Raw genomic sequence first — 26,543 nt, forward strand, 5'->3', positions numbered from 1 at the left:
CCCAAGATGTGCTTATCATACTCATTTTCTAGAACAGGTTCTAGAACAGATATGATCAAACTTTAAGAGAGAAGGACTGCAGATAACTTTCTTCTTTTTTGAGGGGGGCGGGGAATGGGAGACTGAGAAGGGAATCAGTAATGAAGAGTGCACATACCCAGATTTTGTATGTTTCTTTCTTGTATTTCAAAAATCAGATTGAGTTTCTTCGTCATTGCTATACTAAATCTATTTTAGATCTTAAGCTTTTATTCCTGTAGCATTTTTCACCAATGATAAGAAATTATACTATACTATTAATTTTTAGCAAGTGGACCAAAAACACCCCTGTATGATACAAAAAGGTTGTGAACCACCCTAAATTTTCCCCACTTGGCCAAGCATAAACATTTTCTATGTAAGTAAGATCACATCCTAATTTTTCTATGACTGGATCATCCTGATGATGTAAATACATCAACCAGACCTATCAACATAATATATTTTGTCAGTTATCACCACAATAGAATACCCCTCTCCTACTGCACTTCATTTAATTGTTTTAATGCTAGACTGTTCATCATCACGAACACTGACCATTTGAATGTCTCACATTTTATTCTTCATGAGTACATAGATTTTTTAAAAAATTAGGTAATATCATTGAAACTAAAAAAGATTTAGACTAAAAGGGTATTTCTAGATCTCCAAGTTCTTTTACTGTATACTTCCTAAATGACAAGTGAATAATTTAACATAGTATTTAGAATCCAATGATAAAATAATGACTTATTTATTTAGTATATTTATAAGGCCACGCACTCATCAAACAAATCTGATCTTAAAGAGTTAATATTTTCTTTATAAAACAAATTATTTTGTCTTAAACAAGGGAAAATGGGTCTCTGAGAGATAGTCAAACTGGCTATTAACTCATTAATCTGGTTTTCCTTTTCTACTAGTATTTGCTAACCCATATTAAGCATTTGGCTATCTTTTTGGACTCAGCAAGGCATTCACAAGACTAATTCTTGGTAAAAAGTCTCATTGACACACCCAATCTTGCACATTCTTGAATTTTCTCCACCCTAGCTTCTTGCAAATATACCTCTCCCAATAATCAAACTCTCTACATTTGAAAATGTGTAGACTATATACTCTGCATACAATACAGATTTATTTATTTAGTGTATGGTTAATTCTACAATATAGAATTAAAAATTTACTGTTTGGTCCTCCAAACAGTATTGAATATATAGGATCTATATAGTCCTCTATATGTCTAAATGTGAACATTACCAAATTCAATAAAGCTTTTTCTCAAGGAGTAGATGTTTCCAGTGAGCTTTGGTGACATAATTTTCCTGAGAATAAATACACTGAATCTAGTGGAATTCATATTTGCATAGACATATATAAGATTGCGTTATTTCATAAGCTTTACTGAATGGAAGAGCAGAGCTTGTGGAATCTCCTTTGTGTCTCTTCCCCAGCCACATTTCAGCATTAGCTTATTAGAGGCAAGTGCACAATTGTAAGTTTTTTTAAAAAAAGGAGGGAGTAGGCAGATAGAATAAAAAGAGGAGGCCACATCAGAATGCTACTCCATCCAGGTACTTGCCTCCATAATAAAACTAGAAACATTCACACAAAAAATCCATTCCTGGTTTCCCTTCAAGTTTTCTTTATTTTAGAACCCATATTTTTGCAAAGTGTGATTGCAGCAAACTGTACTAGGCAATGTTGATTTACCTTCTTCATCAATTATTTATGTATTGAAAATGCTTTTTATTAATTTTTGCCTACTTGTAGTTTCTATGGCTTATGATAAATCAAAAGAGAGTGATCCCTGGTCATCCACATTCCTTCCATTTCCTTGAAATGGAAGCTAGCTTAGATACTTACACTATACCCCTTTGATTCTCTTTTCTACCGGAAAATAAAAATGGAACATTCAAAAAGAGCTAAGTATAAAAAACACTACTTACAGACCACCCGCTTTGGTTTTGTGTTACTTATTACTTCCATAGCTTAAACCTATTAGAAGGCGATTACAATATTCGATTTAAAATCTAGGTATACCACGCCGATTTTCCGAGCCAGGCTATTAGCGTTCCCCGTCGACAGACGGGGGAGAAAAAAAAGCCACCAGCGCAATTCTGTAGGTTCATAGTCACCGAAGTAGCCTTTATCCCCCGGGTTGGGAAAAGCACCGGAATTCATCCGTGCCTTCTCATTCAAGAGATGGCGAACTGACTCACCTGTCTACAGCCACGCGGCGGTGGGCGGCGGCAGCTGCAGACCACGGGAATCCCTGTCCGAGGCGACACCCGGCATTTGTGAGACTGGCCATCAGAGATCATCCAGAGGAGGGGCCTGACTGTCATATTCCAGACCCTACCATTCCATCCTTGCTTATGAGGGGGGGGGAGGTGGCGTGCTGGGCGATCAGGTGACAATATTGCGGCCTACACTGCAGAACCGGGTGGTTCCCAGCGGGGAGGGAGACGAGGGGAAGAGCTCGAAGAAAGAACCCTCATCCCCGGAACGCTGTGAATCTGGAATTCCCCCGCCTTATTACCATTCGAGAACAGAGCGGGCGTCGGCGGCTTTTCTACACGTGACTAAGCGGCTGTCCGCTTGGCCGATTCTCCGTTTTCACACTGCGATCGACGGACCTTCCTCTCCTTTTCCCCGGTATTCTTTCGCCCAAGAAGAAAACCTGGGATCCGGATGCTATTTCTATAGGCTGAGGGAGGAGATTATGGCCACAGGGTGCTCATGCATGTACTTCCCCGATGCGGCATGCAAACAAATGGAGATGGAGAGAGAGGCCCAGAGGTCCGGAGAAGGACGCATAATAGGGGTGTGCTGTGGAAGGATGCCACACGCATGTTAGGGTCTTCTCTCCTTTTTAATCGAACAACTTTGAGGAGAATACAAACTCGCCTTTTCGCTGACAAGTGAGCATTGGACGCACTTCATCCCCACGTTCTGTTCCGTGAGCGGTGGTCGGGGCGTGGTCGTGATGCTTCTGTGTTCCGAATTTGTTGGGTGGTAGCCTGTGGTTGGAACGTCTTACGCACTTACGCGTCCTTTAAAAACAACCCTAATTGACATCCTAGCTTTCTCCAGAGTAAGAACGCGTGAACTGAAGCTAAATGTCTCTTTCACAGACAAATACTCTGCAGCAACGTTTCCAAAGCGTGCGACACTGCCCTCCTCGGATGAATTGGAGAACATATTAACTATAATATATCTACGTGCGTGCCTTGTGCATTTTATGCATTGCTTGGTCCGCAGTTTCCTGGGAAAAAAGCAACCTGCCTTCCATCCATCAGTATTCTGGCATTGGCTTGAATTCATCACTAGGCTTAAAACTAATTCCGATTTTCCCTTAGGAGATTTATTACCTTCCTAGAAAGGACAAGAGTGGATTTTCCCCTCAAATCTTTGCCCACAAATCAACATCACAATAAAACTTATTCCTTTCCCAAAGAAAGTGACAATGTGAAGAGCAAATCCTCCCATAGCTAATAAATACGGAAATTATGTAGATACTCAAAAGCTGGTCATTGAAGACTTGCAAATTACAAACCTAAAACTGAGCCCCAAGTACCTATTCAAGTTGAAAGTGGGACGTTTATTCTTAGTTATCACTTATGCTTAAGGGATTTCTGTAGTGGTTAATTTTTTATATACTAAATTTAATCCTGGGTGGAGTGTGGACATTGCAGTGTTTATGCTTCAAATTAAATCGGAAACTTCTCGGAAGTCCCTTTCCTACTTTGAATGGGTAGGTGGGGGAGGGATCCAGTGAGATTACATATAGTATTGGAGTTAGGCCGCGTGGTCTTGTTCAACATTAGGAAGCCGAGGGGGCTTTGAATGATGAAAATTCCTGGGCAAAGAATTATATTGGAACTAAGATGACACAGAAACCTCATCAGCTAACAGAGCTGCGAAACCGACCAGCGAACCAATGGGCGGCGACAGTCGCCGGAATCAAAAAAGTCTCCCTCCTTTCTTAGCATCTTACATAGGGCTATAACGAACGAGGAAATAGGGCTGAGATTTGCCAGGGTTCTTTGGGCGGCGATCCTGAGCCCCACTGGTTAGCCATTGTTCTGCCATTGCCCTCTTTTCCCATGAGCAGCTATGTTGTTTGTAATCACCAAATCAGAAATTGCTACGCCGGGCTTATTTATGGCTAGTGAGGAGGACTTCTAAAAGCCAGTACAAAGTGACAGGACGGACCTGAGAGGAACCAGCAGTTCTTCTCAAGCGGGGAAGGGAAAGCAAGAGTGAGCGGGCCTATTATCTATTGGGATTCGGGATGATGGGATGTTGGGATACCCTGTTGGGATTCGGACTCGAGGACGATTCAGGGAGAAAGCAACTGGCGCGAGAAGGAACTCGTCGAAGTCGCGAACTGGAAGGGGGAAAGAGTGAGATTTGACTATTAATCACCCATAAAAGTAGGATGTTCCTGTGTGAAGAAAATCGGGGCGGAGTGAAATGACATTTAAACCTAGAGTTTCGCTCGCTGTCTGTCTCCCTATCCTTGCTTTCGGGAGATTTTGTGTACGTCTCAGAAATGGAATTAAACTATCCGGAAATATGGTCCCATCCACGTCCCCCCGAATTTAATAGGTATTATAGCAGTATTCACTTCTCCTACAGAAGATATTTTTTACATGTATATTACACAAAGATATTATTTTAATATCTCAAGGGATTGTGATAAAGGTTGATAAATGTATAAATCCGTTTTAAGACTGGTGCCAGTAAAGGGTGCTAGTACCTGATATTGAAGAATCAATATTTAACACCGCTTTTTAAAATAATAAAACCCTAAGCGCATAGCCAGAAATTGTGACTTTTCCCAGGAACAAGATATTTTCCCTCTTTTTTTTTAGAAAATAGAGGTATAATTTTGTTATGACATATAGTACAAGGAAAATTTATTGAGCACAATATTCGAAGTATGTTTGAAATCACGTCCTACATCGAAGCAGCATATTTTATTTCATTTGGACTTCAAAAGAACTTCCTGCTGCCACAATCCCAAAAGTCTGATATTTAGATCACTGCATGTAAATGAAAAACTGGGGATTTAGTATGATTATTTTTAACAATTTGAGACCGTAACGCTCTCAAAAAGAGGAGAAAGGGAGGATGGAAGAGTCGAGATTTCATTTTTAAAAATGCGGAAATATCTCGTGGAAGTAGAAGACTTTACATTTAAACGAATTTCTGTGGAATTGATTGAACGTGCTTCCACTTCGAATGAAGTCAGGAATCGAAGACAACGAGTTAGAGGTGTTGATGATTGAGGCAAAGTCCGAGAAAATTGGATTGTCTCACCGTTCAGTTGAAGAGCCTTTGCAGCATAGTAAAACCTCGTCATTTTTTACTAGAATTTATGGGGAAAGTAGCGATTTCTGAAACTATGGACTTTCATTTGTTTGTGCACTATAAACTGCAAAAATTAACTTGATGGGTAATATATTGAAGAGGAAGATTGGTACGGTCTGCTTTAAACATCGGAATCTAGCAGTCTCTAAAAGCTTTAAACAGCAGAAATTCGCGATCAAAACAGACTTTTAGGTGTCGCGGTCCCCACTGGGAACATCAGGTTCAGAAGGTTTTAGAGAATGAGAAAGTCAAGATCTTGTGGGACTTCAGAATTCAGACTGACAGGCACTTGGCCCACAACACACCTGACATAACAATAGTTGAAAAGAAAAAAGTATTTTCATTGACATTGCAATACATGGAGATGCACGAATTGAAGATAAACAGCAAGAAAAAATCACAAAGTACCACGACTTGCAAATTGAAGTTGAGCTGTGGAAAAAGAAATTGTTTGTTGTCCCGATTGTAATTGGAGCCCTTGGAGCAATATCTAAAGGGCTACCTTGTTATTTGGAAATTTTAAATTTATCAGACATTCTGATTCTACAAAAAACCACCCTACTTGGAACAGCTTATATCCTCCAACGTTACCTTAACAGTTCCTAGGTCATTGGTTAGGACTCGAGCTGTTGAGTTACCAACCAGCCCCAAAGGCTGTGAATCTCACCAAAGATTAACCACATAATACACCGGACATCACACTGGTTGAGAAAAATAAGGTTACAATCGTAGACATTGCAATACCAGGTGATAGCAGGGTCGTTGAGAAGGAAAAAATCGCGAAAAACCAGGATTTAAAAATCGAAATTCAATGACTATGGCACAAACCAGCAGTGGTAATTTCAGTGGTAATCGGCACACTGGGTGCTATTCCAAAAGCACTGGAATTACATTTAAAACAGTTAAAAATTGACAAAATCACCATCAGTCAAATGCAAAAAGCCACACTGCTTGGATCCGCACGAATATTACGAAAATACATTACAACGTCCTAGGCTCCTGGGTGGGACCCGATTAGTAATCAATGCCAAATCCGGCGAAACAACTGGCCACTGTGATACAATTCTTTTGTTGCGATAATAATAACAACAGCAACAACCACAACAACTGGCCGCTGTGATACAATTGTATAATAATAATAATAAAGCACATGCGCAGATTTTTAAGACAGAAGATCAAAACATTCCTGCTGAAAGAATTCTGGGGAGGGGGGAAAGGGAAAGTATGGAAGAAATCCTGGAAGATACAAAGGGCAATTATATAAAGGACCTCTGAACTAACGGTCTATACTTTATTTAGCCAGCATAATGTCTGTCTGCATTAAATATGTATTATAGTGATTGTTTGGCTCTAAAATTCAGAGAAAAATAAAAATATGACTGGGCCAACCAAGTCTTGTTAAGATGGCAACCCCCATTGGTCCCATTATATTCCAGCCAGATTTACAGCTACAGATTGATTCATTAGTGATATTGCTAGTTACTGTCTACCATTAGAAAATAATAGGTTATCTTAGCTGGAACAGGGCAGAGAATAGGCTAGATCAGGGAACACACTCCTAAACAAAACTCCCTGTAATGCACCATTCATCAACTCAGTCTAACAGTAAGGTTGCCTTGTGTGTGTGAGAGAGCGGGGAGATGGGAAAAAAGAGAGGAAGAGGAAGAGAGGGAGAGAGAGGGAAAGACAGACAGAGAGGGAGAGGGGGGAGGGAAGGAGGGAGAGAGAGGGAGAGGATGTGCGAAAGAGATTCACTTTCCCATGTGAGAAGGAAGACACATTGGCTCCCCTCCTACAATGTCTCCCATAAGATATGAAGATCCAGAACCGAAGCATTTCTTTCCCAAGTCACAACTGTAAATGCAACACTCTTTATATTTTATCATTCTATGCATTAACATTAACACTAGTAGTTTTGAAATTTTATTTTATGTATTTATTTATTATATTGCCTTCATTATTTTTATGTAACTCAAGGCAATTAACAATATACTCCTTCCTCTTTCAATTTCCCCCAAAACAACAATCCTGTGAGGTAGTTGGGTTTAGACAAGTTACTGGCCCAAAGTCACCTAGCTGGCTTTCATGCCTAAGGCAGAACTTAGCCTCCTGGTTCCATGCAGCAGATTATAATAAGAAAAGAGTATCCCGTCCCTGCTACCAGTAATACTAGTTCAATGGACTCATTTTCAGAATATGAATCTTTATGTAGCCACAAAGGTACCTGTGATATATAAGTGGGAAGCAAATCCATGGATTAAGTTCAATCTTAAAGGAAAGAAAATAGAAAACCAAGGAAATAATTATGGCCAGATGGTTCTGAAAGTCTGCTGAAAAATTGTAAAAAAGAGGAATTAAGTAGTGTGTCCTGGAAAAAAAACCACAGGTGATTGGCTGACACTGAACAGGGCAATTGTCATATCAGCATTTGATTGCAATTCTCACATTTTTGTCTCAGAGTCCCTTGTCAGTCTTGTCAGATATTGCTGAACTGTAACTCCCAGAAAAAGGACAACTAGCATGGTTAATATTTAGGATCCTGGGGAATGTAGTTGAACCAACTCTGGAAGCTCATAAGTCTCATCATTAAAGTACTGTGAGATACCTGCAGACATTCTATCTGAATCCAGAAATTAATAATCTCTATCATTACTTGAATTGTACCCCATTGATATTGTTTTGTGACATCTCTTTGCTTCCTTCCCTATCTATTCCCATCAATTTGCTACCCAAATCAATAATCTCTGAACTACAACATAATTTTATCCTGAGGATGTCATTATAATTTTCCATATTGTGGTTACTGATCTTTTTTCATGACTAATCAAAAAAGATGTTTTCATCAACATGTAAGTGCTAAGGCAATAAGAGGATGTTGGCAAATATACAATGCTTGTCTTTGCCAGCAGTGAAAAGAGTGATAAAAGCCAAACAATTAAAAAGAATAAAAGCCTTTAAAAAGGTGCATACATTGAAAAGAATAACATGAATTGGGAAAAAAATTAACCCAATTTTCTTAATTCCTAGAAATAAAAGCAATTATCTGGCATCAAATTGGAAAAGAAGTCTCCATGTGAATCTATGCTTAGTTTGGTACAATTCATAATCATAGAGCCTCCAATTACTCCACAAGGGTAAGGACTAATTTTACAATGTATTACTGACTAAATAAAGGATCAGTAAGAAGGGCTGGAAAAGCACCCAGGACTAGATGTCCACATTCTCCTTCCACTGCCTTAAAGCAATTGGCCTTATTGGCCAACTAGGTTCCACCATAAAACCGCGGTAGACTAAAGCACGTGTGACTAAAGCGCGGTGACAAAACCGCACCGTCAAAACCGCGGGACAACAGCGCGCCGACAACAACGCGCTGACAGAAGCGCGCTGTAACATTACCCTAAAAATAACCCTAAACCTAACCCTAAACCTAACGCTAAACCTACCCTAAACCTACCCTAAACCTAACCCTAAACCTAACCCAAAACCTAACCCTAAACCTTACCTTAAGTTAAATTGCGCTTCTGTCGGCGCGCTGTTGTGGGCGCGCTGTTGTGGGCGCGCTTTTGACATCGCAGTTTTAGCACCGCGGTGTTGTCGGCACGCTTTAGTCTACCGCGGTTATGTCGTGCCACGGGCCAACTATGCAATGGTGCAGTTGAGATAGCATGTTCAAGATTTAATTTAAATCTAAATGTTCTTATTTCTGTAAATGAAAGAAATATTCCTTCATGCAAGTTGTGCATACGAAATGGTAGAATTCAGATACTGCTTGCTTGCTTTCTCTTTCTTTTTCTGCTTCCTTTCTCCCTCCCTCAGTTTTATGTGTGGTACACCACACTTCTCCAAAGAAAGTATGTTCAGTAAAGACACAAGATACATTACATTACTTAATACACAATATATGAGAACAAAACGAACTGCACTCATGGAATCATGGAAGAAGTCTAATAGAAGGAATCTTAATCTGAAATCAGCCCAATCAAATTTTTGGAAGATTATTCCATAACTGGAGACTCTCCTGTTAAAATGACCTCCTCCCTCAAATATCTCTGTAACATAAAACTCACAGCTATAACACCTTCAATTCACAAGGATGGTAAACATCACAATTCCTACCCACAACTCTTCGTCTGCCTGGGTAGGAATTGTGATGTTTACCACCCTTGTTTGTGAGAATAATATTCAAACAGGGCCACAAATTTTATTTTTATTTACTTGTCACTTATCTTTTTGCATGTCGGCCAATCTGTTCAGAGTTTAATCAAATTTTACTCTTGCAGCTAAGAGAATATTCACAATGAATGTGGGCTCTATGCTAATTGGGATCATTTATTTTTAGCAGTTTAAGACCATTTCCCAATGTGTTCCTGCTCACGTATTTTCTTTTGCACTGGGGTGGAAGATGAGCTCTCTGGGTTCCCAAAACTCTTAGGGGAAGAACTCAGACCCTAGCTTTCCTCTGGTGAAGTAGGAGGGTATGCAGCAGAAAAGAAAGAGAAGGCTACACGGAAGTGCTTATTATTAGTTGTAGCACCAGCAGGCCTGAGGGTCCCTTACCCCCTCAGGTTGTAGTGCTCAAAGCATTTTGCCCTCCTCTGCAGTGTCATCAAACTCCTGCTTTGCACTAGACAGAGATCAACAGCGAGTTTCTTTGTATCTCTTTGCTGCCAGCCAGTGGCAGTTTGCAAAGTGCCCAGAGACAGTTTATTCTTAATCCCCTACTTTCTCAAGCAGGTGGGAGAAGAAGTAAAAAGTCAAAGATAAAAACAGTAGGGACTAGCATCTCATTGCAGTGCTTCTGAGGCAAGGCTGATTCAGGTTGGGTTACAGTGGAGGATTTGGTTATAGGAGTAGTGGAACCCTTTCCCTCGTTCTGTTGAGTAGTTTTCTGAATACTTGCATTGAAAAACCTGTCCTATAGGACTAGGTAGATTGAATACATGGACATTAGCCTTATACATTCTTTACTATATTTATGCTATTGGTCAACATAGACAGTTTTTTTTACTAGATTCCATAGCTAAACAATATTGATTGATTGATTCAGACATGTCAAAGTCAAGGCCCACTTGTCAGATTCAGTGCGTGATGTGGTTAGATCTGGCCCGTGGGGCCACCGTGGAGATAATAAGGGGCTGGCCTCTATCTCCTCGGCCCTGGCCCATGCCAGCCAGATGCTCCCCCCTGGGCATGCGCACAGGAGGCCACAAGCACCTTGGATGCTGCAGCTGCTTTTGCTCAACTGATGCTGCTTGGCGCGCTGGCTGACTCTGACATGGTCTGCTGCCTGTCTGCCAGATGGGTGGTCTACCAGCCTTGTTCTCCGGTCCTTGGCCCTCAGACCTGACTTGTCCATGAGCATTTTCCAAACATGACACTGAAAAGCTGCCACAGCAGCAGCAGCAGCACTTCCTCTTGTGAGCATTTTCCTTTCATCAGGATGGCGTCTGCCCCTACCCCGCCTCCTGCCCCTACATGGCAAAGCCACTGCTACTGCCAGCATGCCACTTCTCCACCTCCCTTTGTCGCTTCCTAGGTACAGAGAGAAGAGGGAGGAAAGAAGGAAGGAAATGAAATGAGAGACAGGAAGGAAGGAAGGAAGGAAGGAAGAAGATGGGAATGAGAAGGAGGGAGGCAGTAAAGGAGGAAGGGAGGGAGATTGGGATGAGACGGAAGGAGAGTCTGAGGGAAGTCCTGCCTTAGCACTTGGCCACCAGCAGCCCAGTGCCTTGTTCTCCTCGTGTTGACCTCTCCTGGTGGTCTCTCCTGGTGGTCTCCTATCCTATTGCTGAGGATGCTTTGCTTACAAAGCTGGGTTTTCTCTCAGGGGAAAGGAGGGGCTACCCTGTGATCCACCCACTTTGCCCTTCCATATCCACTATCAGCAACCTGGCCAAGAAGAGTGAGCACAGCTACAGCAGCCTCAAGGAGCCTACCTAGGCGCCTTCTCAGGGAAATAGGGCTGAGCTGGATTGGTCTGTAGGGTCCTGGTGCTGTGGGAGCTCAACAGACAGGATGGGTGCTTGTCTAGGCTGCCCAGGGCTCTTGGCAGCCTGCTGCCATCCGAGAGTCTCCACGTGGCCTGAGAGGGATGGTGAGACTTTTGCACTTATTCTGGCCTCACCTTCCTCCACTGGAGACATCCAGATTCCCCTCCCAGCCTTGCCTGGCCCCTCATAGGAAGCGGGAATGACACTTCTGCATGGAAGCACGGAAGAGAAAATTTGTAGGAAGCAGTTTCCTCCGACTCCAACTTTTGCTTGACAGATCTCTGAAGAGGATGAGGGGGTGGCAGGGGAGCTGCATGAGGGAAGACTGCTCCAACAAGCCATAATCCTTTCCAAACACTATTGGAAAAGGGCTTTCCCTTTTGAGAACAGGCAGCCTCCCTTGTGCAGGATCAAGGAGCTCTGTTGCTACTTATGCTCTTGCTTTGCTTGTTGAAACTATATAAAAGCCAAATAAACTCTGCGTAAGGCAAATAGTGATGGATTTATGAGATGAACATCTGGTGCCCAAACAGGGACAAGGGCATCCTATAAGAGCCAAGGTGGCGCAGTGGTTAAATGCAGCACTGCAGGCTACTGCTAGATCAGCAGGTCAGCGGTTCAAATCTCACCGGCTCAGGGTTGACTCAGCCTTCCATCCTTCCGAGGTGGGTAAAATGAGGACCCAGATTGTTGGGGGCAATATGCTGACTCTCTGTAAACCGCTTAGAGAGGCCTGAAAGGCCTATGAAGCGGTATATAAGTCTACTGCTATTGCTATAGGGAAGCAACCACCAACATACTTACCTCCCATCTGGAACAGACCCCAGGGTTTACCAATTGTCCTACAGGACCCCTCAGAGGTAAATATGGGTTGCAGTCTGTCTCACCAGCAGCAACAACGTGTACAAGAACTTAGCTTCTTGTTACAGAAATCAGGTGCTACAGCACCTGAGACAGAGATAAGGAAGGTGATTGGTGAGATAGGGAAACATTGTCTTTGGTATCCCGAACAAGGGACGCTTTGTTTACATTACTGGGAAAAAATAGGACAAACTTTACATCTTGAACCCAGGGTTCCAGTACAGATATTACAGCTATGGCTTCAGTGCCGTCATGCAGTGGAAAAAATTGGCTCTAAAATTTTGGCAGGACAACAATTCACCACAAAACCTCTGCCTGATTATGATCAAGTAAAAATTATTCCTCCCAAATCATCTTTAATTGGATTTTCAGCTCCTCATGGAGAGGTTAATTCTTCTACTTCTCCATGGTCAGAGGAACAATTAGCAAAAGGGGGGGGGGATATAGAAGATATGTTTTCTGTCTGTTCACCGAATTTGATTTCACAAGATCATGAAGTAATTGGTTTAAAGGATTGTTTTTCCTCTATCCCACTCTGCCCCCTGATCAGGAAAAGTTTGTCTTCACTGTGCCTGCCATTTTCTCTATCCCCCTCAGGCCCCCCGATCAGGAAGAGTTTGTTTTTACTGTGCCTGTTTCTGGCAAGCCTCAGCAAGCCTTCTCTAATATCAGGCAGAAGGCTACTGAGCCATATCCTGATTTTATTAACAGATTGCATGATGCTTTAAGACAACAGATAGAAAATCCTGAGGCTCAGATGGAGTTGTTCCGAATGCTGAATGGCAATTATTGGTCTTGAGAACAATCCTGAGTTGGCAGATATGATTTAAGTGTGTCAAGGTTTAGGACCAGCCTCTTGACAAACTAATTTATTGGAGGTTGCTTTATCACAAGGCAGCAAGCCTCAAGGAAAGTGTTACAACTGTGGTAAACCTGGTCATTTTAAAAGGGAATGTCGAAATCCAGGAGGGGGGTATGTCTACAGCCTCCCACAACTCTTTCCATCAAGGGTCGAAACCAAAAGCAAAATGTCCAAAGTTATTTCGTTAGTTGATTTACACATTTACTTAGTCCTTCTTTGTGTCGGATTTATGTTACAGAATTGAATCCTTTTCGTCAGCATTATCCATCGGCTTTGGTAAATCATTATATCAGTGGTTCTAAACCTTCTCAATGCCACGACCCTTTAATGCAGTTCCTCATGTTATGGTGACCCACAAAAATTACTTTCGTTGTTACTTCATAACTGTAATTTTGCTACTGTCATGAATTGTAATGTAAATATCTCATATGCAGGATGTATTTTCATTATTACAAATTGAACATAATTAAAGCATAGTGATTAATCTGCCAATCTTAGTTTGGGAGACGATCAGCCAGGCTGGGATTTTCCAGGATAAAATGACCTCCCAGCCTGCCTCTAGCAGCAGTTTGTGGTTTACATGAGTTTTACTTTATTAAGTTTACTTTTTTTACATTTCATTCTCACCCCCCACCCAGTCTTTCTTTCTTTCTTTCTTTCTTTCTTTCTTTCTTTCTTTCTTTCTTTCTTTCTTTCTTTCTTTCTTTCCATTTCTCTCTCCATTGTCTTCTTTCTTTCCATTCCCCCTCCCTTTTCTTCTTTCTTTCTTTCTGTATGTCTTTCTTTATTTCTTTCTTTCTTTCTTTTTCTTTCTTTCTTTTTTCCTTCCATTCCTCCCTCCCACCCTTTTCTTTTTCTTTCTCTTTCTATTCCTCCCTCCCTTTCTTCCTTTCCTTCTTTCCTTCCTTCCTTCCTTCCTTCCTTCCTTTCTTTCTTTCTTTCTTTCTTTCTTTCTTTCTTTCTTTCTTTCTTTCTTTCTTTCTTTCTTTCTTTCTTTCTTTCTTTCTTTCTTTCTTTCTTAAGAATCATTACAACCAGGCATTAATTCGTGTGAGCAATCGATTTAACACAGATTAAGAAGTTGCCCTTTAAATGGGATTTTAAATGGAGACTTAAGCTACATCAAACTGTGCTTCCAGATGGAAGGAATGGGTGGGCGGGGCTTGTCCTCCCCTCTGGCCTCTCCTGCCAGTCCTTCCCAGGGGCCAAAAAGTCTCCAACCTCAGTTTAGCCCGCAGTGGAGGTGGCAAAAGCAGCATCCAGGCCCAAGGCGGCTTGAATCCTGGCATGCACCTGCCTGTTCCACTGGCTGAAGCAGGTGCCCCGACTGCCTCACTGGTCTCCTGCTCTCTGGGCACCTTCAAGCCCCTGTACAGGCAGTTGGGCTGAAGTGCTGCTGCCGCCCACACTCGCTTCTGATGTCCGTTGGAGCGGAGGCTGATCCACCACCCAGAAGAACCTGTCTCTCTCCCCCTTCAGCACCTCGGCCTTTCCCTGGCATGGAGACTGCGCAGAGCGGCGTCTGGGTTGCGCCCGGAGCTGGGAGGAGGCTGTTTCACCACCCGCCGCTCTTCATGCACCTGCCACTTCAGGATGCACTCCTGAGACTGGGCAATGATAGTGGAGGTAGATGGTCTTAGGCAACCCCTGTGAAAGGGCATTTGACCCCCAAAGGGGTCGCGACCCACAGGTTGAGAACCGCTGCATTATATGAATTATATTTTATTTGGACCCCCAAAGATACGTCCTAATTGGCTTTCAGAAATATTTTTTCTTGCTCCAGTTTTTCTTTGCTTAAATGTACACGAAGGTACTTTGCTAATTAATTTACGGCTGCTGTTGGGGACCCTTACTTGGGTTCATTTGTATTTTTCTTTGTCGGCATATATACTTAGTCCTTTATTTGATTTATTGACCAAAGGAATGCACCCCTAAGATCTGATTCCTTCTGTAGCACTGGCTACAGTTGAAAAAATTAATGATGTTTTGAGCATTCAGTTTGTAGATTGTATTTCTTATAGAGACTGTCAGCTAATTTTTTTGATGTTTTCTACTAGTAAGCTTCCTACTGCTGAATTAATAACATTGGGACGTACCCGAGCTTGTCGCAGACATTGAACTGATTTGTTTAATATTGTTCTTCCTATTCTGAAATCTGATTTTCAATTTTATTTTCAGAATAACATCTCTTCAGTGATAAGTTAACTGACTTGGTGGGCTGTATTGCATATCATTTGCCTAAAGATCCTTGGCTTGCATGTTTAATGACTTCTTCTTTTCCTGTCCGCCCACTGCTTTCATCTTCACCACTTTTGCAAGCCCCTACTGTTTTTTCAGATGGAGGACGAATGAGAGGAGTGATTGCTTATAGGGATTCTCATAATGATACCTAGAAGGTATCCTACACTGCAATACAGTCGTCCCTGCAACACTCAGAATTGTCTGCTAGTATTTTAGCTTTCCATACCTTTTCTCAACAGCCTTTTAATTTAATCTCTAACTCTCATTATGTGTGTCAACTTATTTTTAATCTTCCAGGTGTTTATATCACACCTAGGATTGACCCCAATCTCATGGCTCTGTTTTTAACTTTGCAGCAACTATTACAAGACCAAAAGCATTTGTACTTTGCTTCTCACATATGCAGTCACTCATCTCTTCCTGGACCTCTTTCTGAAGGCAACAGTTATGCTGATGCCACTGTCCATGTTTTACCTACGTTTCTTTTTTCCATCAAAATGCCAGAGGGCTGGCATAAGCTTGTCATATTCCACTTGACCAAGCCAAGCAGATTGTTTCATCCTGTCCCCAGTGTTCTGGGGCATCCCCCTCAGGGGACACACGAATTAATCCCCATGGTTTTGCCTCTACTCAACTATGCAAATGGATGTCATCCATGTTCCCTCTTTGGCTCCCTGGAAATATATTCATTTGTCTATTGATACCTATTCAGGAGCACTTTGGGCCACACCTCAACGAAAAGAAACAGTTAATCATGTTATTTCTCATCTTTTTTCAGCCATTACTGCCTTAGGCAAACCCTCCTCTTTAAAAATTGATAAATGGCCCGGTCTATTCTTCATCAGCCTTTTTGCAATTTTGTACAACCTGGAATATTGTTCTTACTCATGGGCTATCCTAAAATTCCACAGGTCAAGCCATCCTGGAAACCATTAATTGGTCCTTTAAGGGCTGTCTTCACAAACAAATAAAAAAAGGAGGGCTCTCGGGTACCCAATTTGTTGCTTGGTCCCTGTTTGTATCCCATCTGCAGTAATTCAAAACTTCATTTGTTTGAGTAGATTTCTATTAAATGGAAACTTTAACTATGGGACTATATCTAGTTGGGGGTTGATTGCCTATGATTCACCCCTGACGCCATTGCTTTGCACACCCCAGTGGCATGAGAATATAACATGCACAAACATAGTTAACTGTACATCTTTAAGTAAAAAACCTCACTGTCTTCATATTAGTTCACCTGTTTTAAACTGTATAGTTTTTGAGGAGACTTCCTTTAATTTTGCCTATGTTTGGCTCCCGCAAGGATGGTTTTTGCATGTGGTAAAGAAACTTTTAATTACATTCCTGCTAATATTAATGAAGCACAGTGTTGTCTCAGCCAGTTGATTCCTGTTTTGCTTTCCAAACAGCAAATTCACTCAAACTGTTCTCGACATGGAGTCACTGTAGATAGCACTTGTGACTTTGAGACAGCTTTACTTAATAAAGCAGAATACGCAGCATTGGCTATATCTATAGTGGGTGCGCCAGGACTTGTTGCTCCCGCTCATCTTAACAATAACATTATTGTCTGCAATTTGGCAAAAACAATTAATGCTACTTCTTTAGCTATTTCAGCAATTAACTATGAGTTGCAAGCTTTGCGAAAGGCTATTTTACAAAATCACACTGCTATTGATTATTTGCTAATGCACCAGCATTTGGGTTGTGAAAAATTTTGAAGGAATGTGTTGTTTTAATCTTTCAGATGAATCACGAACCATCCAGCACCAGTTCAATATTTTACACTTTTATAATTTGGCCTCTGATTTGAAAATTGATACTTTAGGATCTTGGTGGAAAAGGCTTTGGGCTTGGTTGTCCACAGGCTTATTGGGAAATGTCCTACATTATTTAGTCATTATTTGTGCTATTTCGATTGGTGGGTGCTGTTTTGTTCAGTGTATTCCTTCATTTTGCAATATATGTATCAGAGCTTTTTGCCCTAAACCTCCTCCCATACTGCCTCAGGGTCAGGTATATGCCCTGTATAAGCAACTGCAAGGATGTTCCTCTCCTGATTATGACCCTTTCACTAACCCCTCTTATGATACCTTGTCTAACAAAATAGAAAAGAGTGAGATGTAGAGATAGAGGTCATATAAAGGTTATGTAGAGGCCGTGCACAACAAACTGCCATGTCTCAGTGCCTGATTACCTCAAATGTCTATGAGCTCACCTAATTAGTACCACCAGGCAGTACCAGGAACTATCAAGCTATGTGAGACTCTACCCTTCCTGGAATGTTCTTAAAGATTGACAAGGAGAATACACCAATAATGATGCTGTTGCTATATATCCTCTTTGCTGCTTGTTAAAACTGTATAAAAAAACAATAAACTCTGCAAAGGCAGGCAGACATTTTGGATGCTCTGCTATGACTGGTTTCTGAACCCATCACTGATCTAGTCTGCAGTTCTTCCTCACTGTCTTCCAAGATCATTCTCATGTAGAGGAAAATCATAAATAAACTTTTGAGACTTCATGATTCTGGACATAGTCACAATGTTATTGGCAACAGAACAGAAGTGGAGTTTAATCCTGCTTAGCCTCTGAGCAGAGGCAAGGCTCACTGGGTGCTATCATTTGATGAAAGTAGCCATTTCAAATACATCGATTTCAATTACATTTAAATTCAACCAACTTTAGCTTCTGTCGGAATCAAACCCATTTATTCTTCCTGGCCCAGCTGTTAGAGGACAATGCCTAGCAAGTTACTAGTCATCCAATAGAATCACTAAACTAAAATGTATCTCTCTGGGATGATTATGTTTGTTGAAGGGAAAAGGGACTGCTTATTTTGGAAGAAAATGGATTATAAGCACAAAAACCATGTAAAGGAATTGCTCATACTCCAGGGTTGTGGGTTTCAGCTGGTACGGACCGGTATGGGCGTACCGGTTGGTGAAATTTAGTGTGCCTTAGTGTACCTGTTCTTCTGGAGGCCCCTCCCAAGTGGCATGTGCTACCCTCTTCTCTTTGATAACCACCTTTTTTCCAATGAATGTGGTGGGAAATTCATGCAGAGGGAGGAAATGGCATGGATTCCCCAACCCTTCATTGGAAATGAGGCAGCTGTCAGAGAAGAGAGAAGTGCACGCCCATGGGCTTGTGCAACAGCCAAATCCTCGCCTCCTGTTCCTTCTTCAGCTGTTGGACAAGCCCATGTGGTGTGCGCTGCCCTCTTTTCTTTGACAGCTGCCTGGTTCAAAAGCCATCCTCGCTTAAAAGTACCTGGCAGCAGTGTTTTTCCGGGGGTGGGGGCTCCGCAGAACATCCCAAGACCAATGCCACCACATCTGCCTTCTTCGACGACAGACCCACTTCGGCAGGTCCTCTTCAGAAGGCAAGGCCGCCTTGGTCCCCCTCGCATTCCTCGTCTTCTTGCCCCTACAGATGGGCTCCGGAGTCATCACTGGCTGCGCAGAGCCTTGCCAACTCCCTGCCATCAGTCCTGCAATTTGGGTCAGCAACCTTGTTCCCACTTTCTCCCCACCCAGTTCCTCTTTTTATGCACTTCCTGAAAGGTAGTGGCCCAAAAGACAACCACGGCCCCACACTGCGGAAAACATAGGCGCACATACACCCCACACAATTACAGTCCCAGAGACTCTCAGAGAGAAGCCTCTGCATAAGCCCAGGCGAGTGAGAATAAATTCCCGCTGTTACTAAGGCTCCGGGATGAGGGATGGAACCTTCATCGCAGGACAGTAAAGCCCCATCCTCGAGAGGCAGCAGAACCAAAGCCCCTCTCCCAACTGCCAACTGGCCCTTCTTCCCTCTGAGGGTGAGGGACCCAGCTGCCCCGCTGCCTCTTTGCTTTGCTTGTTTTTTGCATGTTATATTATTCCGGGTAGCAGGTTGTTTACAATCATGATGCTTAGGCACACTGCAGGAATCTAATCCATTGTGACTCATTTCGGGTGAACCAATTTTAAGCAGAGCAACTGTGTTTGTCTTTGATCACATTCCCAATCTGATTCTCCCCATCTCACATATTTTCCTTCAAGCATTCTCCACAACAGCCGCCACACACACCAATCTAGCCTGCCTGGTGTCAACTTCTGCAAATCCCAGCCAGCCCAGACACAAAACAGACGTCTGGGGGAGGGGCAGGGTGGGCAGGTTCCAGAGATCTGAATTGGCTCTTCTGGCAGGGCCCTTCCAACCCTGCACTTCCAATCACTTCCCACGTACCTTCCTTGTGCTTTCCCTCTCCCTCCAATCAGAAGCCGCCCTCTCGCTGGTGTCTGAAGGAGGCCTGACCCCTCCCCATGAGAGTCAGCTGCTCCTCCATCTCCCCCCTGCACCGCCAAGTGCACGCTCACACACCTCTCAAACTGCTCCAGGATGGTTGTTTCTCCGCCCCATCCTTCCCAGCCACAGGCGCACATGCTTTGCTTGGAGGCAGGAGGAAGAAAGTTACTGAGAGGGGAGGTGGGCGGGAGCAGGGCAATGGAGGTGGGGGAAGGAGCTCAGGTGAAGTTGGAACGAAGAGAGGCAAGGGGCCTCGGTGCCCTGCCACCTGCGGGCTCACACCAGCTGGAACTGAAAGGTTTTCCTTGGGGTGGCAGGTGCAAAAACCTCAGGGGGAGTAGGGGTGGTGGGAATCGAGGGTGCCTGGGAGTAGATGCACTTTTCTTTTTGGCTTGCTTGGACACAGCCGCATGGAAGTGACCATGGGGTGCATGGCTGTGTGGTGTGTGAATGACGAGGATCAAGCTGAAAGAGTTGTGTTCCTATCTTTAGGGCACTCTCTTGACATTGCTTGATGGAAGCCCCTTGAGGGCTGAGAAGAACAGATGAATTTTGTGGTGGCATCAGTCTTGGGATGTTTTCCCCCCAGGGAAAAATGCCGCTGCCAGGTACTTTTAACCATATATTTTGGTCCTATGACTGCAGAATGCTGCAAAAAACCATAAATGCAGGCCAGTTGTTGAGTGTTTCAAATGTGATTGGAACACTCAACAAAGTGACCATAGTGTGTGTGTATGTGTGTGTGTGTAGAGAGAGAGAGAGAGAGAGACAGACAGACAGACAGACAGAGACAGATAAACACACAGAGGCACACAGAGAGGGTGGGTGGGTGGGAGGGAGGAAATCAGAGAGAGAGACACACAGAGAGATGGGGAGAGAGGGAGGTAGAGAGAGACAGACAGAGACACAGAGAGACACAGAGAGAGGGAGTGAAAAAGAGAGAGACATACACACAGAGTGACAGAGATGGGGGAGGAAGGAGAGAGACACAGACAGATAGAGAGACAAACACACAGAGAAACAGACAGACACAGACACACAGATTGACAGAGATGGGGGGAGAGAAGAGAGAGACAGAGATACTGAGAGATACAGACAGACAAATAGAAACAGAGAGAGAATGTCAGAGACAGACAGGGAGGGAGGGAGAGACAGAGAGATACAGACAGAGAGACAGATAGACTGACAGAGACAGAAAGAGAAAGAGAGAGAAAGAGAAAGAGAAAGAAGGAAAGAGAAAGACAGAAAAGAAGGAAGAAAAAAGAAAAAAGAAAGAAAAAGAAAGTGGGAGAGAGATGAAAGAAAGAAAGAAAGAAAGAAAGAAAGAAAGAAAGAAAGAAAGAAAGTGGGAGAGAGAGAGAGACAGAAGGAAGGAAAGACAGAAAGAGAAAGAAAGAAAAAAAGGAAAGAGAACTTATGACCACAATTAAGCTCAAAATTTTGGTTGCTAAGCAAGAGCGTAGTTAAGTAAGTTTCACCACATTTTCCAAGTTGGCCATGCCCACCCAGTCACATGACCACCAAGCTACTCTCACAAAACAGGCCACATCTACAGAATAGGTTTAAAAAAAATTGAAACCCACCATTGTCATACTCCTACAACCAGTCATTCTACCAGTATTTTTCCCACCCATAGTTTATTTCTCAGGCATAATTCAAGGGATTGTATACTTTTCATATAGAAAGTACAAGATTCAGTCACACATGCCTTGATATGAAAGGATCAGACAGTAAGGAGGGAGAAATCCTTCTGACTTAACACCTTGATATAGAACTCACAGGACACCCCTGAAATGGGGCAGAAAATAATGATTCCTCCTTTACCTCGAAACAAAGTGCACCCAATGCCAATTAACTGAGCCAAATTATTTGGCACATGGGCCAGAAAATCCTACACATGCTATTTCTTAAAAATTAAAGTAAAATTAAAATACAACTGTTAAATATGTAACAGTTTGCTATTGTTCACTTGTTTTCCTAACCTCCTAATTGAAAATCACCTATAGCAGGTAAATACTTCAACCATTCTCACATTAGAGATGGTCCCTCACACTCCTAAATAATGACTCTTAGTGCCTGTTTGCACTGGCTGTGCTGGCCGCGATGCTAGAACTATGCTTCCCATAGCAGTTCGCTAGTTCTATAGCCCTTCAGTAGACAATACAAAGCTAGAATGATAAATTGTTCAAACTGCTTTCTGGCAGTTTTCTCTATTCTATAGGAAATAACCCAGACGTTTACCCTGCAGCAGATTTTAGACTAGGATAATTAATGGTCTTTTTACATCTGGCTGGATTTTGCTAAGATCTTGTTGAGATAGAACAGTCTTTTTAGATCTTTCTGCAGTGAGATTCCCATTATCATTTGTAGTAGAGGTTGATGGATTCTGGAATACAGCAACATCTGGAATATACATCCACACTGCTGGGAATGATATGCAGAAAAAGTGGTGGCTGTTCTTCCAAGGTTGTAACATATTTTTCAGCCAAAAACTAAGCATAAGGTACTTACCCTTGCAGACACGGCCCCTGTATCCTCTAGGCTTTTCCAGTACTGTGCCATCTGGAAAATGCCAAGCCCTTAAGCGTTAACTGGATCTGAAAAGAAGCCATCCACACCCAGCTCCGGACCCTCCAGCTTCTTTTGCAGTTTTAATTGTGACCAATGCTGGGGAATGTAGAATTCTTCCATTCCACATTAATACATACACATAAACTCACACCCCAAAACCTATATACAGTACCTATCTTTGCATTCCCCCCCCCTTCTGATCGGCACCTTGATTGTCAGCTGGAAGGCTGTGCCTCATTTCTTTTCCTCTGGCTTCTACCGGCAGATGCATATAGCTCATTCACTGAGTGCTGCTATAAAAAGCATTGGGGGAGATGTAGTTTACCCAGCACATTTTTTCTCTAGTTTAAATACGATTATTTAATCTTACCAATCTCAGAGCTTCCTCTGTCATTATTAAATGAATTTTGCTTCAAGAATAAACTATATTCACACAAGTGCGGGCTTTTCATTTCATTTCATTTCATTTATTTTTTTGCTTACTGAAACAAAGAAATGGAACTGGGAAATAAAAATAAAATATCTGGCAAGTGTAAGCTCACTGTCTGCTATCCACCTTAAAAAATCTCTATTCTCTCCAAGCTTAGAACTGATAATAACTGAAGTGAAATTATCCTTTACCTTTGTAAGATTGGATGAAGATTAGATACCTGGTTAGAAATTGAAGTTCCTGCTACCTGCCTCCCATGGAACAATGTCAGTTTGCTCATTATCAACCTTTGGGCTGGATATATTCTGATGACCAGGGAGGAGATGCTGCTTATTGAAGCATTCTTTTATTTACTTACCATGTTTAAAAGTATAATCTCAATCAAGGCTGCTATGTATGTTAATATAGCTATTGGTTTTTAATCCCAAAATATATAGGACCATCGTCCAAGATCCAAAATGTTGCACAGCTCTAAATTATGGCTACTTGTAGTTTCCTTGCTCTGATGAAGAAGGAAAAGAGGTCTGAGCTTCATTTTACTGTGCAGTTCAAAGAGGCAGACAAAAGCTTTGAGCTTGCTATTTATTGTAGGGCATAGGTAGTAAGGCAGGGGGAAAATTGAGGGTATTTTTTTTTAAATAAGCTGTTTTATGAACACTATACTTTCATAAAGGAATTGGGTGGAAATATTTCTAAAAAATTATATAAAGCATAATGAGAGGAAGAAACTGCAATCTTCCATAATTCGTGGCTCTCATATTGGAGCCTCTGCATATATGAATGGGCTTGAGAGTAAAAGTGAGCAAGGAGTGATTGACTGAATATTATATGTGCTATAGAAACCAATCAACTGAAAAGATGGGGGGGGGACTCCCTGAGATTCTTCCTAGCAAGAGGGGAAAAACATGCTGGAAGGTTTTTTCTACATCTCTCTTAGCTTGTATGAGGGTTAAAAGTAGTATATGTTAGATATGTGATCTGAAAGTGGGTTAAAAGCAGGTGTGGGCATTATGCTGACTTTTTTTTGGACCTCACCTGGATCTGACTGTCCCAGGACAGTCCTATTTTTCTTATTGCTTTTTCCCACCCTGGAAGGGGGGCCTAAGGAAATAAGAGACACAGCACCAAAAGGAACTTCCACCACATCAAATATTCAAATATATAGCATACAAATCTACTAAAACAGAGTGATATGTTACTCTTAAATTCAGCTAAGGCACTGCATTATTTGTTCAAGTCTTCTCAGTACTGTTGCCAAGGGAGAAAGTAGAAACAAATCTGGGTACCTTTTGCTTTGCTGTAGATGCCCCAATGGGCCTGGGTAGTGATTTTGTGGCATAAAGAACAACTCTCATAGTCTGAACATCAGAAGCAAGAGGAAAGATGGTCTTCACCTGCCATTTGTGAACAAGAGACTTTTGGTTTTGTGAAGGTAAAAGAATTGTGTGAAATTGCTCCATCACAACTGTTCCTCACCCAGCTCCCCACAAGTGTTGAATTGTAACTTCTGGGTACTGAGGTAGACAGGGAAGGCAGGCAGGAGGCAACTGAAAATGCCTTAGTGGAAGGAATAGTATCCCCTCATGATGCAAAGAGTCTTCCTGAGGAAATTTGCACAGATTTCAGATTTTGCAATTGAAGCCTCATATAATACACTTTTGATTACTTCCTTTATCCTTCAGTATAGTGTGATGGCATATTGATTAAAATGCAGTCTTGCAGGCTAACTTTCCCAAATGCTAGGAGTTCGATCCTGAACTGGCTCAAGATTGACTCAGCCACCCATCCTTCTAAGGTCAGTAAAATGAGGACCAGTTTGTTGGGGGCAATATGCTGCTGATTCTGTAAACCACTTAGAGAGGGCTGTAAAGCATGATGAAGCAGTATATAAGTCTAACTGCTATTACTATAATGTCACTTTTCAGCTTGGTCTATGTGTAATTCAGTGGTACTGTTTTCTGATGTACTCACACAAATTACCAGAAAGGAATCAAGATAGTTATCACATCATAGAATAAAAATGGAAAGACAATTAGAAGATATATTTAATGTAACATAAATTAAGTGCTATATTAAAGTAAAATATATTTTCCTAATATTTTTCCTAATCGATAATTTCTAGACCAATTAACCTGATTTATAAAATGGTATTAGTTTATTAGCTATTAATGAAAGTTGTAAACACAGTTTGAAAATAAATAAAATGGAATGTTTTTTTTGTTAAATTGTTTTTATTTTCCATTTTTCATTTTCATACAATCACATATATACTGTGCATAACCAGGGCCATACAACATTAAACAGTAATCACAGCAGTTCCTCTTGTCAGCAATACCCCCAGAAATATAAATAAAATAAAACTCAAACTCAAACTCAAATAGAAACCCAATATACCTCTTCCGCTCTCCATACACCTCTTTCTTCTGCCCCCCTCCAACTTACTATCTTCCCTCCATCATTCCCCTCTACCCTACTTCCCCTCCCCCTCTACCACTCCTCTCTCCCAGTCCACTCCCTCCCTTCCTTCTCACCCTCCCTCCCATCCTCTCTCCCGCCCCCTCTACCCCACTTCCTTCTATCCCACTCCTCCTCCCCTTGGTGTATTTCTACTATATGTCAATGTATTCAGCTTGTCCTATTTTTATGGAGAAATTAAAGAGAAACAGTATACATGTGAAATCGCGTTACGTTGAAATATAACTCATAGTATATGTCCCCCCTCCCCCCTGACCCCCCACCTCCCTCCCCCCCCGACTTCCCAGAGCCCGTACATGGTATAGATTTTTAACAAACACAGTCTAAAATATATTGAGACAAAAGAAATAAAAAAAGAGGTTAATAACATCTCTACATTGATCTTAGCTTCTTCCTGTTACACTAACTTTGAACAGTTTAACTCATTCCTGATCCTAAGCGTAGACTATCTGGAATTTCTTAGTCCCGTATTTGTTTTGTATATAGTCAATCCATTTTTTCCAGTCTCGTTTATATCTCTCATTTGAATGATCTTTAAGATATGCCGATATTTTAGCCATCTCGACTAAGTTTGTAACTTTCAATGTCCATTCTTGAGTTGTAAGCAAGTCTTCCTTCGTCCAGTATTGTGCCACCAACAGTCTTGCCGCCGTTATTAGGTGCAGAACCAAGTTAGTCTCTACCACTGTAAAGTCAGTACATATACCTAGTAAAAATAACTGGGGAGTAAACTTTATCCTTCTTTTAAAGATATTTTGCATAATCCACCATATTTTTATCCAAAATGCCTTAATCTTTTGACAGGTCCACCATATATGAAAATATGTAGCATCGAGAGAACCACACCTCCAACATTTAGGCAGTACATTCGGATACATAGAAGCCAGCTTTTTAGGATTTAAATGCCATCTATAGAACATCTTATAAAAATTTTCTCTCAGGTTTTGAGCTTGTGTAAATTTCACATTTCTTACCCATATTTTTTCCCATGTATCCAACATTATTGGTTCTTCAATATTTTGAGCCCACTTTATCATACAATCTTTGACTAATTCTGTTTCCGAATCCATCTGTATTAGTACATTATATATCCTCTTTATATGCATTAAGCTTTGATCTCTTATTTGTTTAAACAAATTATCCTCAACTTGGATAAAACCAATTTTTTGATCTATTTTCCACCTGGCCTGTAATTGCCCATACTGGAACCATGTTTGAACTACCTTCTCCTCTTTTAATACCTCTAAAGATTTTAGTTGTAGAACCCCCCTTTCCAAAATGAGAAGCTGTCTGTAGGTAGTTCTATCCTGTTTTTGTGCTATATTCATATTTTCAATCGCATGTCTAGGAATTGCCCACATGGGTATCTTGTCATTTAATTTATATTGGTATTTTTTCCAGACCCGCAGTAAAGCAT

The sequence above is a fragment of the Thamnophis elegans genome, chromosome Z, assembly GCF_009769535.1.
Source record: "Thamnophis elegans isolate rThaEle1 chromosome Z, rThaEle1.pri, whole genome shotgun sequence".
Lineage (NCBI taxonomy): Eukaryota > Metazoa > Chordata > Lepidosauria > Squamata > Colubridae > Thamnophis > Thamnophis elegans.